We start from the raw sequence: 13,355 nt of genomic DNA, 5'->3' as shown, positions 1-13,355 counted from the left end.
GTATACAAAGAGAAAGAGTAGAATAGCTGTATCTCATGGTTTAGTTTTAGCAAACAGTATATGAAAATAGAAAGAAGCGAGGCGGAGTCAAGATGGCAGCGTGGGAAGACACGGAGATCGCGTCTCCCCAAAAATAGAACAGTTACCAGAGGCCAGTCGGAGACCTGAGGCCCAAACAGACAGCAGGAACCCTGCAGCAACCAGGCAGGACCTGGGGGAAGTCAAGGGGGCAGGGAAGGGGAAGCCTGATGGGACCAGTGCCCCTGGGGGGTGGCTGGGGGAGGGGGGAGGTTCCTGCCTGGAGGGACCACTGGGGGCTGGGGAGATCCGGGAAACTGCGACTGGGTTTCTCCCGCCCAGGAGGCCAGGGGGCCTGCTGAGCTCCCTGGCTTGGGGGCCTGCTGGGCTCCCCAGCAGGGTCCTACACCCTCCAAGGCCCCCTCTGGGCTGCCTGGGTCCTGGGGGTGTGGAAGGAGGGAGGAGGGGTGAGGAAGTGGAGAGGCAGACAGGAGCGGGTGCGAGCTTTGAGATTGGGGGATGGGGGAGGCTGGAGGGCCTTTCACCTGCCCTCTTGGCCAGGGAGGCCGACTGGACTCCCGGGCCTGGTCCTTCATTCTCTGGGCCCCCTCCAGCTGCTTAGAACCTAGTAGAGTGGGGGGCGGGGGAGAGGAAGAGAGGCAGACAGGGACCCTACCAGACTGGGAGATCTGGGGAAGTGCAGCAGGTGTTACCCTAGCCCAGTTGGCCCTGGGAAGCCTGTTGGGCGTCAGAGTCTGGTCTCCTGCCTTTCAGTGTGCCCTGCAGCTGTAAGGGTTCTAGGGGAATAGGAAAGAGGGGGTGGGAAAGAAGAGAACTCAAGGGGGAGGGACCCTCCGAGACTGGAGGACTAGGGGAGGTGCCTAGCATCTCTCTCACCAACTTGGGCCCAGGGAGCCCGCTGGGTACCTTGACCTGGTCCTTTACTCCCAGGAGCAGAGGCATTCCTGGGCCTCTCTACCTCATTGGCCCTACCCCCCATTTCCCACCACCCCCAGGGCCTTCTCTAAGGGTAGGCTCTGCCCATTGCCTAACTTCCCCCACCCCAATCCCCGCCCTTCTCTAAGCCCTGTCCCCACAGCCAAAGCCTTTTCTGGCTCTTTTTTTTTCTTTTTTCTTCTTTTTTTTTTTTCTTCCCACCTCCTCACTTAGGATATTGCAGTTGTTTTACCTTCCAGTTGTTGCTCCATCATTTTTGTAAAATTTTTTCTAACACGTCTGTTAGTTTCCTACTATTGTATTTTTTAGCTTGCTGTTGTTCTGCTGTTCTCCTACCTTTATTTATTTTTTTAAACTTTATTTTTTTTTCATTTTACCTGCTCCACACAGCTTCTGGGATCTTGATACACAAGCCCAGTGTCAGGCCTGCGCTCCTGAGGTGGGAGCTCTGAGTCCAAAACATTGGACTAACAGGGAAACCCAGTTCCCAGGGAATATCCTTTACCATGAGGTCTCCCAGAGGTTCTCAACTTAACACCAAGACACAGCATGAACACAATCACGCCCATCCAAAGTCGGGGGAAAATGAGACAACAAAAAAATATGTCACAGATGAAGGAAGGTAAAAATACACAAGACCAAATAAATGAAGAGGAAATAGGAAAATTGCCTGAAAAAGAATTCACAGTAATGATAGTAAAGATGATCCAAAATCTCGATAACAAAATAGAGAAAATACAAGAAACAGTTAATAAGGACTCAGAAGAACCAAAGTGCAAACAAACAGTAATAGATAATAAAATAACCGAAATTAAAAATACTCTACATGGTATAAAGAGCAGAATAACTGAGACAGAAGAACGAGAAAGTGAGTTGGAAGATAGAATGGGGGAAATAATTGCCACAGAGCACTAAAAAGAAAAAATAATAAAAAGAATGGAAGACCGTCTCAGAGACCTTGGTGACAACATTAAGCATACCAACATTCGAGTCACAGGCATCCCAGAAGAAGAAGAAAAAAAGAAAGGGTCTGAAAAAATATCTGAAGAGGTTAGAGTGGAAAACTTCCCCAACACAGAAAAGGAAATAATTCATCAAGTCCAAGAAGCACAGAGAGTCCCATACAGAAAAAACCCAAGGAGAAATACACCAAGGCACATATTAATCAAACTAATGAAAATTAAACACAAAGAAAAAATATTAAAAGCAGCAAGAGAAAAGCAACAAATAACATATAAGGGAAAACCCATAAGGATAACAGCTGACCTTTCTGCAGAAACTCTGCAGGCCAGAAGGGAGTAGCAGGATATATTGAAAGTCCTGAGAGAGAAAAACCTACAGCCAAGAATACTCTACCCAGCAAGAATTTCATCCCGCTTCGATGGAGAAATCAAAACCTTTACAGACAAGCACAAGTTAAGAGAATTCAGCACCACCAAACCAGCCTTACAACAATTGCTAAAGGGACTTTTCTAAGCAGGAAACACAAGAGAAGGGAAAGACCTACTAAAACAAATCCAAACCAGTTAAGAAAATAGTAATAGCAACATACATGTCAATATTCACCTTAAATGTAAATGGATTAAATGCTCCAACCAAAAGACACAGACTGGCTGAATGGATACAAAAACAAGACCCTTATATATGCTGTCTACAAGAAACCCACTTCAGACCAAGGGACACATATGGACTGAAAGTAAGGGGATGGAAAAAGATATTCCATGCAAATGGAAGCCAAAAGAAAGCTGGAGTAGCAATACTCATATCAGACACATTAGACTTGAAAGTAAAGACTATTACAAGAGACAGGGAAGGACACGACATAATGATCAAGGGATCCATTCAAGAAGAACATATCACAATGGTAAATATCTATGCCCCCAATATAGGAGCACCTCAATACATAAGGCAAATGCTAACAGCTATAAAAGGGGACATCGACAGTAACACAATAATAGTGGGAGACTTTAACACCCCACTCACATCAATGGACAGATCATCCAAACAGAAAATAAAGACACACAAGCTTTAAGTGACACATTAGACCATCTTGACTTAATTGATATTTATAGGACATTCCATCCAAAAATGACAGAATACACTTTCTTCTCAAGTGCACACAGAATATTTTCCAGGATAGATCACATCTTGGGTCACAAATCAAACCTCAGCAAATTCAAGAAAATGGAAATCATATCAAGCATCGTCTCAGACCACAACGCCATGAGACTAGATATCAATTACAGGAAAAAAACTGCAAAAAATACAAACACATGGAGGCTAAACAATTCACTATTAAACAACCAAGAAATCATTACAGAAATCAAAGAGGAAATCAAAAAATACCTAGAAACAAATGGCAATGAAAACACAACAACCCAAAACCTATGGGACGCAGCAAAAGCAGTTCTAAGAGGGAAGTTTATAGCAATACAGTCCTACCTCAAGAAACAAGAAAAATATCAAATAAACAATCTAACCTTACACCTAAAACAATTAGAGAAAGAAGAACAAAGAAACCCCAAAGTGAGCAGAAGGAAAGAAATCATAAAGATCAGAGCAGAAATAAATGAAAAAGAAAGGAAGGAAGCAATAGCAAAAATTAATAAAACTAAAAGCTGGTTCTTTGAGAAGATTAACAAAATTCATAAACCATTAGCCAGACTCATCAAGAAAAAAAGAGAAGATGCAAATCAACAGAATTAAAAATGAAAAAGGAGAAGTAACAATGGACACCACAGAAATACAAAAGATCATGAGAGACTACTACAAGCAACTATATGCCAATAAATTGGATAACCTGGAAGGAATGGATACATTCTTAGAAAAATACAACCTTCCAAGACTGAACCAGGAAGAAACAGAAACTATGAACAGACCAATTACAAGTACAGAAATTGAGGCAGTGATTAAAAATCTCCGAACAAACAAAAGCCCAGGGCCAGATGGATTCAGAGGCGAATTCTATCAAACATTTAGAGAAGAGCTAACACCTACCCTTCTCAAACTCTTCCAAATTATAGCAGAAGGAGGAATACTCCCAAACTCATTCTACGAGGCCACCATCACCCTGATACCAAAACCAAGCAAAGATGTCACAAAAAAAGAAAATCACAGGCCAATATCACTGATGAATATAGACGCAAAAATCCTCAACAAAATACTAGCTAACAGAATCCAACAGCACATTAAAAAGATCATATACCATGATCAAGTGGGGTTTATCCCTGGGATGCAAGGATTCTTCAATATATGCAAATCAATCAATGTGATACACCATATTAACAAACTGAAAGATAAAAACCATATAATAATCTCCATAGACACAGAAAAAGCTTTTGACAAATTTCAACATCCATTTATGATAAAAGCTCTCCAGAAAATGGGCACAGAAGGAAATTACCTCAACATAATGAAAGCCATATATGACAAACCAACAGCCAACGTCATCCTAAATGGTGAAAAACTGAAAGCATTCCCTCTAAGAATAGGAAAAAGACAAGAGTGTCCACTCTCACCATTATTATTCAACATAATTCTGGAAGTTTTAGCCACAGCAATCAGAGAAGAAAATGAAATAAAAGGAATCCAAATTGGAAAAGAAGAAGTAACACTGTCACTCTTCGCAGATGACATGATATTATACATAGAAAACCCTAAAGACTCTACCAGAAAACTTCTAGCACTAATCAATGAATTTAGTAAAGTAGCAGGATACAAAATTATTGTGCAGAAATCTCTTGCATTCCTATACACTAACAATGAAAGAACAGAAACAGAAATTAAGGAAACTCTTCCATTTACCATTGCAACAAAAAGAATAAAATACCTAGGAATAAATCTGCCTAAGGAGGCAAAAGACCTGTACACAGAAAACTATAAGACACTGATGAAAGAAATCAAAGATGATACAAACAGATGGAGGGACATATCACGTTCTTGGATTGGAAGAATCAATATTGTGAAAATGACTATCTTACCCAAAGCAATTTATAGATTCAGTGCAATCCCTATCAAACTACCAATGGCATTTTTCACAGAACTAGAACAAGAAATCTTACGATTTGTATGGAAACACAAAAGACCCCAAACAGCCAAAGCAATCTTGAGAAGGAAAGACGGAGTTGGTGGAATTAGGCTTCCTCACTTCAAACTATACTATAAGGCCACAGTGATCAAGACAGTATGGTACTGGCACAAAAATAGAAAGGAAGATCCATGGAACAGAAGAGAGAACTCAGAGATAAATCCAAGCACATACGGGCAGCTTATCTTTGACAAAGGAGGTAAGAAAATACAATGGAAAAAAGACAGCCTCTTCAATAAGTGGTGCTGGGAAAATTGGACAGCTACATGTAAAAGAATGAGAGTAGAACACTTCCTAACACCACAGACAGAAATAAACTCAAAATGGATTAAAGACCTAAATGTAAGGCCACACACTATAAAACTCTTAGAGGAAAACATAGGCAGAACACTCTATGACATACATCAAAGCAAGAACCTTTCTGACCCACCTCCTAGAATAATGGAAATAAAGTCAATAATAAACAAACGGGACCTAATGAAACTTAAAAACTTTTGCACAGTGAAAGAAACCATAAACAAGACAAGAAGACAACCCTCAGAATGGGAGAAAATACTTGCCAACGAAGCAATGGACAAAGGATCAATCTCCAAATATACAAGCAGCTCATGCAGCTTAATACCAAAAAAGCAAATACCCCAATCCACAAATGGGCGGAAGACCTAAATAGACATTTCTCCAAAGAAGACGTGCAGATGGCCAACAAACACATGAAAAGATGCTCAACATCACTAATCATTAGAGAAATGCAAGTCAAAGCCACAATGAGGTATCACCTCACACCGGTCAGAATGGCCATCCTCAAAAAATCTAGAGACAATGAATGTTTGAGAGGGTGTGGAAAAAAGGGAACTCTCCTGCTCTGTTGGTGGGAATGTAAGTTGGTACAACCACTATGGAAAACAGTTTGGAGGTTCCTTAAAAAACTAAAAATAGAACTACCGTATGACCCAGTAATCCCACTACTGGGCATATACCCAGAGAAAACCATAATCCAAAGAGAAACATGTACCATAATGTTCACTGCAGCACTATTTACAATAGCCAGGACATGGAAACAACTGAAATGCCCATCAACAGATGAACGGATAAAGAAGATGTGGCACATACATACGATGGAATATTACTCAGCCATAAAAAGGAATGAAATTGAACTACACGTCATGAGGTGGATAGACCTAGAGTCTGTCATACAGAGTGAAGTAAGCCAGAAAGAGAAAAACAAATACTGTATGCTAACACATATATATGGAATCTTAAGAAATGGTATTGATGAACCCAGTGACAGGCAAGAGTGGAGATACACAAATAGAGAATGGACTGAGGACATGAGGCTGGGGTGAGGGGCGAAGGGGAAGCTGGGACGAAGTAAGAGAGTAGCACAGACATATATACAGTACCAACTGTAAAACAGATAGCTAGTGGGAAGTTGCTGTATAACAAAAGGAGATCAACTTGATGATGGGAGATGCCTTAGAGGGTCAGGACAGGGAGGCGGGGAGGGAGTCGCGGAAGGGAGGGGATATAAGTATAAATACAGCTGATTCACTTTGGTGTACCTCAAAAACTGGTACAAGAGTGTAAAGCAAATATATTCCAATAAAGAGTCCAAAAAAAAAAAAGAAAGAAAGAAGCAACTAACTTCTCAGAATGGGTATATATAGCTGAAACTACAGACTAATTACTTCTTTGGGCTATAATATATGCTTCTGAAAATTATTTTATATCATCTATTTAGAAATGGTTATACCCCAATGTTCATAGCAACACTATTTACAATCACCAAAGTATGGAAGCAACCTAAGTGTCCATCAACAAATGACTGGATAAAAAAGATGTGATCGAGATATATATATATAGTAATATATATTACATATATATAATGGGATACTACTCAGCCATAAAAAAAGAATGAAATTTTGCCATTTGCGGCAACATAGATGGACTTGGAGGGCATTATGCTAAGTGAAATAAGTCAGACAGACAAAGACAAGTACTATATGATATCACTTATATGTGTAATCTAAAAACTACAACTAACAAATAAAGCAAAAAAAAAAAGAAGCAGACTCACAAATATAGAGAAGTAGTGGTTACCAGTGGGGAGAGGAAAGGGGGGAGGGGCAATATAAGGGTAGGGGAAAATATAGGATTATTATAGGATTATACGAAATCATGTGTGAAACTTCTGAAAATTGTAAAGCACTACAGAATTTAAAGAATCTTTCATTCAATTAAAAAAACACATAGCTCACAACCTATTAGCATTAAGACTAGCATTAAAGAAAGTTGGAAACTAAAAAAAAGAAAGAAATCGTTATAAAGTTACATGGTTTATTAACAAAGAAGGAACTGATGGGAAATGTGGACGGGGTGCTTTCAAGTGCTGGATAAATAAAACTCCTTGTGAAACCATCCTGGGATGCACAAATGCAGAGTATATACAAAATTATAGAGTAAAAATAAGACTTTTGAAGTAGTATTTATGTTTAACATCAACATGTCTACTAATAAATACGACACTTTTCAACATCATACTTCCCTGTCAGAAATTTTATCACAAGAAGCAGTATGTAACAGAGAAGAACAAACCTGACTCCATATTGGCTCTATTTCTTTATCTCTAACCTTTGTGTTCTGTTGCCTGTACTTAGTCATGCTGGCTCTGCACCTTTGCAAAAATGTTATTTATGGCCTCAAACATACATAATAGCCCTTTCTCAATGCTATGCCTCCAAGGCTTGATCTTTAAAGGTATAATATGTTTACATTCACACAGAGATAAAAAGTTGCAGAATAGGGCTTCCCTGGTGGCCTAATGATTAAGAATCTACCTGCCAACACAGAGGACACAGGTTTGAGCCCTGGGCTGGGAAGATCCCACATGCTGTGGAGCAACTAAGCCCATGCACCACAACTACTAAGCCTGTGCTCTAGAGCCTGCGAGCCACAACTACTGAGCCCATGTACCACAGATTACTGAAGCCTGCGCGCCTAGAGCCCGTGCTCCACAAGAGAAGCCACCACAATGAGAAGCCCGCTCACTGCAACTAGAGAAAGCCGGTAGGCAGCATTGAAGACTCAATGCAGCCAATAAATAAATAAATAAATAAATAAATTTATTTTTAAAAAAAGTTGCAGAACAGAAAATAATGATTGTTGATTGTTGTGTTGGAGGTTTACAGGAACACTGGGACCAGACCTACGTGGACAGCTGCAAGAACAAAGGATTCTGGCACCAAGAAGTCTGCAACAACAACCAGTCATACCCTCTCCCCATTTAGTATAAAAGAAGCCTGAATTCTAACTCAGTAAGATGGTTCTTTGGGACATGAGTCCACCATCTTCTTGGTCTGCTGGCTTTCCAAATAAGTTGCTTTTCCTTGCCCCAAAACCTGTCTCTCATTTTACTAGCCTGTCATGCGGCAAGCAGTATGAGCTTGAACTCAGTAATGATAATAAAATAGGAATGGAAGAGAGAACAGGGATTTATTCCAGTAGGTACAGAAACTTGGCAGGGCTGTCTGTCTCTCTCCACTAGATAAGGCCAGCCTGAGCTTGTCCTCAGTAGAAACAGAAGTCTCACAACCTCGGGTCAGATGGCACCTCTGCCATCTCAACTAATGGGGTCATACTTGCATGGTAGTTAAGTAATGACTAAATTAGTGTTATTGTAAGGATTAAATTAAATAAAATATCGATTCATTTTGAATTAGGTTCAACCATAACCAGATTATACAGGCTTAAATACAAATGGTTTATTCTCTTACGTAAAAGAACTCTTGTTAGGCAGTCTAGGGCTTGGTATGGTGGTCCAATGAGGCACCAGAGACCTAGGATCCTACTGTGTTTCTATTCTGCCATGTTATGGCTTCCATTCGCAGGCTATCTCACAGTCTAAGATGACTGCTGGATTTCCAGTCATTACACATTCACTCCACACAACATGTTGGAGGAAGTGAGGGGAGACAATAATTGATGTCTTGTTTATCACCTGACTCCATTCCCTTTAAGAAGACTTCTAGGAAGACTCATATAACACTTCTGCCTACATGTGGCTAATTGGACAGACTTAGTCATAGGGCCCCATTTAGCTACAAAGTTGCCTGGTAAATGTAATCTTTCTCCTGTGAAGGTAAGAATAAATACTGGGACAGTGAGCTAGCAGTTTTTGCTATAGGTATGTATAAGTATACCTCATTTTACTGCACTTCACTTTATTGTACTTTGCAGATACTGTGGGGCTTTTGCAAATTGAAGGTTTACGGCAACCCTGCATCAAGCAAGTCTATCAGCACCATTTTTCCAGCAGCATTTGCTTACTTCATGTCTCTGTGTCATATTTTGTTACTGTTGTTAATTTGATGATCTAATTTGATGTTGTAATTTGATGTTACTGTTGTAATTGCTTTGAATTTTTAAATTAAGGTATGTATACTGTGTTTTTAGACATATTACTATATACTTAGACTATATAGTCTAGTGTAAAAATAACCTGTATATGCACTGGGAAACCAAAAAATTGTGTGACTTGCTTTATTGAGATAGTCATGTTATTGTGGCGGTCTGGAACTGAACCCACAGTATCTCCAAGGTATGCCTGTAAAGCATCTAATGTAGTGCCTGGAACATAGCAAATATTCAAGAAATGGTTATTATTATTATTATTATTATTATTATTATTATTATTATTATCAATGGTTGAGCCATTTACGATCTGCTTTCAGCTTCCACAGTTAGCAAAATAATAAAAATGATACCAGAACTTTCCAAAAGACTTCTGTATACTAGTCAACTTAGTAAAGGAAGGTATAGAAAGAGTAGAAATTCTTCAAGTGAAGACGAGTTAAAGATGTACTATTAAGCTGTACAACTCTCTTGAGAGGAGAAAAAGTTATTCTGAAGCTATCTTTTTCTGCCTAAACAGAGAATAAGAATGCCCAAAGAATCAAATGAGAGAAAAAAAATCAAGGTGGCATATGGAGCCTTCTATATATGTAACTCCTCTTCAAATTCCATGAAATGATGGACAACTATGTAGGTGTGTTTTTGTATGTAAGTATCCATCCACAAAACTACAGGAAAGCAAGAAAGCATGCCATTGGTGGGCCAGAAAGTTGAATCTTAGAAATCACATCTATGAAAAAGATCAAATCTATGAGAAAAACAAAACTGGAGATTACCCATAGTACATGCAGAAGAATCAATAGATCAAGAAGGAGAGAGGGTTCTGGGTTATTTGTTGGAGCAATTCATTGGAATGTAGTATTCTGAGCAGGTAGTTTAGTCTACCCCATCACTCTCTCTCATTGGTGGAAAACATTAAGCAGTCGTGGTATGTATTGAGAGGCTAAAGCAGGGAGTATATGCACAGAGGCCAGAAAGGCCTGGCAGTTCTCCAGGCAAGAACCAAAACCCCAACAGAGGCAGAAAGACTTTACTCTTAAATTACAAGGTATTTCCACACTTTTTTGGCAGCCAATCTAACTACTTCTCCACAATCATTACAGATAGTAAGTAACAGAACAGGTAGGCAAAAAGATACTTACAAATCCAAAAGCAAACAATGAAGAACTGCCTAATTTTGAGAAAAAAATTTAAAAAGACACACAATATTAATAAATGAAGTAAACTGAGGAAACAGAGTTAAGTGCGCAGAAGAGGAGTTTCAAAATAAGTATAACTGGTTTATATAATTAATATTTTTTCCAAGATATTAGAAATACATGTATATTTTAGAAAGCCAAGAGGAGATACAGTAAAAAAAAAATTTTATTGAAATTTTTTTGGAAAATTTTAAAATTTCAATGCTTTAAAATTTCACCTAGGATTCTCTGAAGATTTTAATAAATTCCTGATATGCCTTATTGAAAAAAAATTATCACTGAAAAAACTCAGTGGATAAAGCTGAAGAGCAAATTAGTGAGAAGGATAACTGAACTAAGGCATTCACCTAAAAGCCAAGCACAAACATAAAAAATATGAAAGAGAAAGTATAGTATGTGGAGGAGACAGTCAGAAATTCCAACATTCATCCAGTAAGAGTTTCAGAAAGAGTAAACAGAAAGAATAGAGAAGTAATTAAATTACAGAAGAAAATTTCTCAGAGCTGAAGAAGGATACAACTCTATATATTAAGAGGGTCCAAGAATGCTGTACAAAATATAGAATAAAGACACGCCCAGACTTTCATGGTGAATTTCCTAAACCAGGTAAAGAAAAAAGTCATTAATAAAGAACTGAAAACAGATTAGATCACCAAGAATGGATGCAAGAAGAACAGTATAAACGTCTGAAGAATGATTTAGCCAAACTTATTCAAATGAGAGGGCAAAATACATTCAGGCTTACAAGGACTCAGAAAATTATTTGAGAATTATCCAAAAAGACAAATTACATATCTAAGGAAAAGGAAGACAGAAAATTTAAAAAGCAGAAAGTAAGCAAAGAAATCAGCAAAAAAAGAAATTAAGTCTACAATTTTTAATGCACAGTAAAATATTTTAAATTTAACAATCTGGAACTAAAATCCTAGATGATCTGCACATGGGAAAGAGCAAGAGGCAGGAGGGAATTGAAAATGTGATAAAAGTTTTATCTTATATGGGGAAGTTTTTAAATGTTCATTTTCTATAGACATTGGTTAAAAAAATATAAATCTACATTTGCAAAGCAAAATTTTAAAAGAAGAGCTAGCTAGAAGAACAAAACCAAAGGAAAAGACATATCTAAAAAGAGGTAGAAAAGGCAAAAGAAATAAGTGAGGAAAAAAGAAATAAACAAGCAATAATCATACAAATTAGAAAACACAATAAGATTAAGTCCAAACACAGTATCCTCAGGGGATACATTCCAAGACTTCCCAGTGGATGTCTGAAACCAAAAATAGTATGAAACCCTATATATACTATTTTTTCCTATACATACATACCCAGGATAAAGTTGAACTTATAAATTAGGCACACTAAAAGTTAACAGTAACTAATAATATAATAGAACAATTATACAGCGTTAACAAAAGTCGTGTGAGTGGTCTTTCTCTCTCTCTCTCTCTCAAAATATGTTATTGTATAAATATAATGTCTTTTCCATCTTAACTAAACACTTATCATGCACTGTGGCTGTAACTTTTGCAGTTTGAGGTGCAACAGCAAAACTGGCATGAAATTTCTTTTTCCTTCTTCACAATTTCAGCTTATTAACCTCTTATTAACCCACTTAGCAACCTCTCCTTATTAAATTTAGAATTTTCGCCTTTTCACTTAAAGGAAGGACTTGACAGCTTCTCTTTGGCATATCTGAATTGCCAGCAACACTACTCTTGTGCTTTGGGGCTGTTAACTTTAATGATACAGTAGCTAGTTATTTTACCAGCAAAAGCAAGTTTATTCGAATAGGAATAGCCAAAAGAACTGCAATTCAGGATATCCAATCTATGGCACATAATAGGCAAATCCAGAGAACAAGGAACTGGCTTTTACAGGGAAAAGGGGGAAGATAGGAGGGACTGTGAAAACCAGAGTCCATTGGAGGAAGCTGGGAGTACAAAGAATGGAAGCTTCTCATTGGTTGGGCTGCTACAGTCTCTGACTGGCTGGGCTGTCATGGGCAGAGAGAACTATTCTTTTTCCTGCTGGATAGGAAAGTAGGGATTTTCCTATCAGACAGGTAGTAGGTGTACACCTCTTTCTGCTTGGAGCAATCGATGATGCATGGCAGACCATGAGAGCTTCCCCTGCAGGTCTGTCCTGATTCCAATTTTAGCCGAGACTTCTTTAATTCCACAGGGCCATTATTAAGCAAAATAAGGGTTACTTGAACATAAGCATTGCAATATGGCAACTGTCATGTGATAACTGAGATGGCTATGAAGAACAGGCGGGATACACTGGACAAAGGGATGATTCATGTCCCAAGTGGGACAGAGCAGGACAGTGTGAGATTTTAAACTTATGAATTGCTACTCAGAATAGCACACAATTTTAAACTTATGAATTGTTTATTTTTGGAATTTTCCATTTAATATTTTCGGACCACAATTGACCATGGGTAACTGAAACTGTGGAAAGTGAAACTATGGATAAGGGGGGACTATTGTAATTATAAGTGTAAATGAACTTATTTTCAAAAGAATTCTATGAACAGGTAAAAAAAAAGAGTGATAAAATCTAGTTACATGCAATCTATACAAATTATACTTAAAACAACATGAAAATATTAAGAAGAAAAAGATTAAAAGATATACTAAATAAAACAAGTGTAGTAACATTATTAATCTTACACAAAACAGAAT

The 13,355-nt window shown here is 38.3% G+C and overlaps 1 protein-coding gene across 1 annotated transcript in view; it reads right to left on the bottom strand.

Annotated features, from left to right (window-relative positions):
• HFM1 (helicase for meiosis 1) overlaps nucleotides 1–13,355 on the bottom strand; it is a 121,691-nt gene that overhangs the window by 39,223 nt on the left and 69,113 nt on the right. The gene's annotated exons all lie outside the window — the stretch shown is intronic.

The sequence above is a fragment of the Hippopotamus amphibius genome, chromosome 1, assembly GCF_030028045.1.
Source record: "Hippopotamus amphibius kiboko isolate mHipAmp2 chromosome 1, mHipAmp2.hap2, whole genome shotgun sequence".
Lineage (NCBI taxonomy): Eukaryota > Metazoa > Chordata > Mammalia > Artiodactyla > Hippopotamidae > Hippopotamus > Hippopotamus amphibius.
Note: the sequence above shows the minus strand (reverse complement) of the source record. Positions and strands in the feature narration are given on the sequence as shown.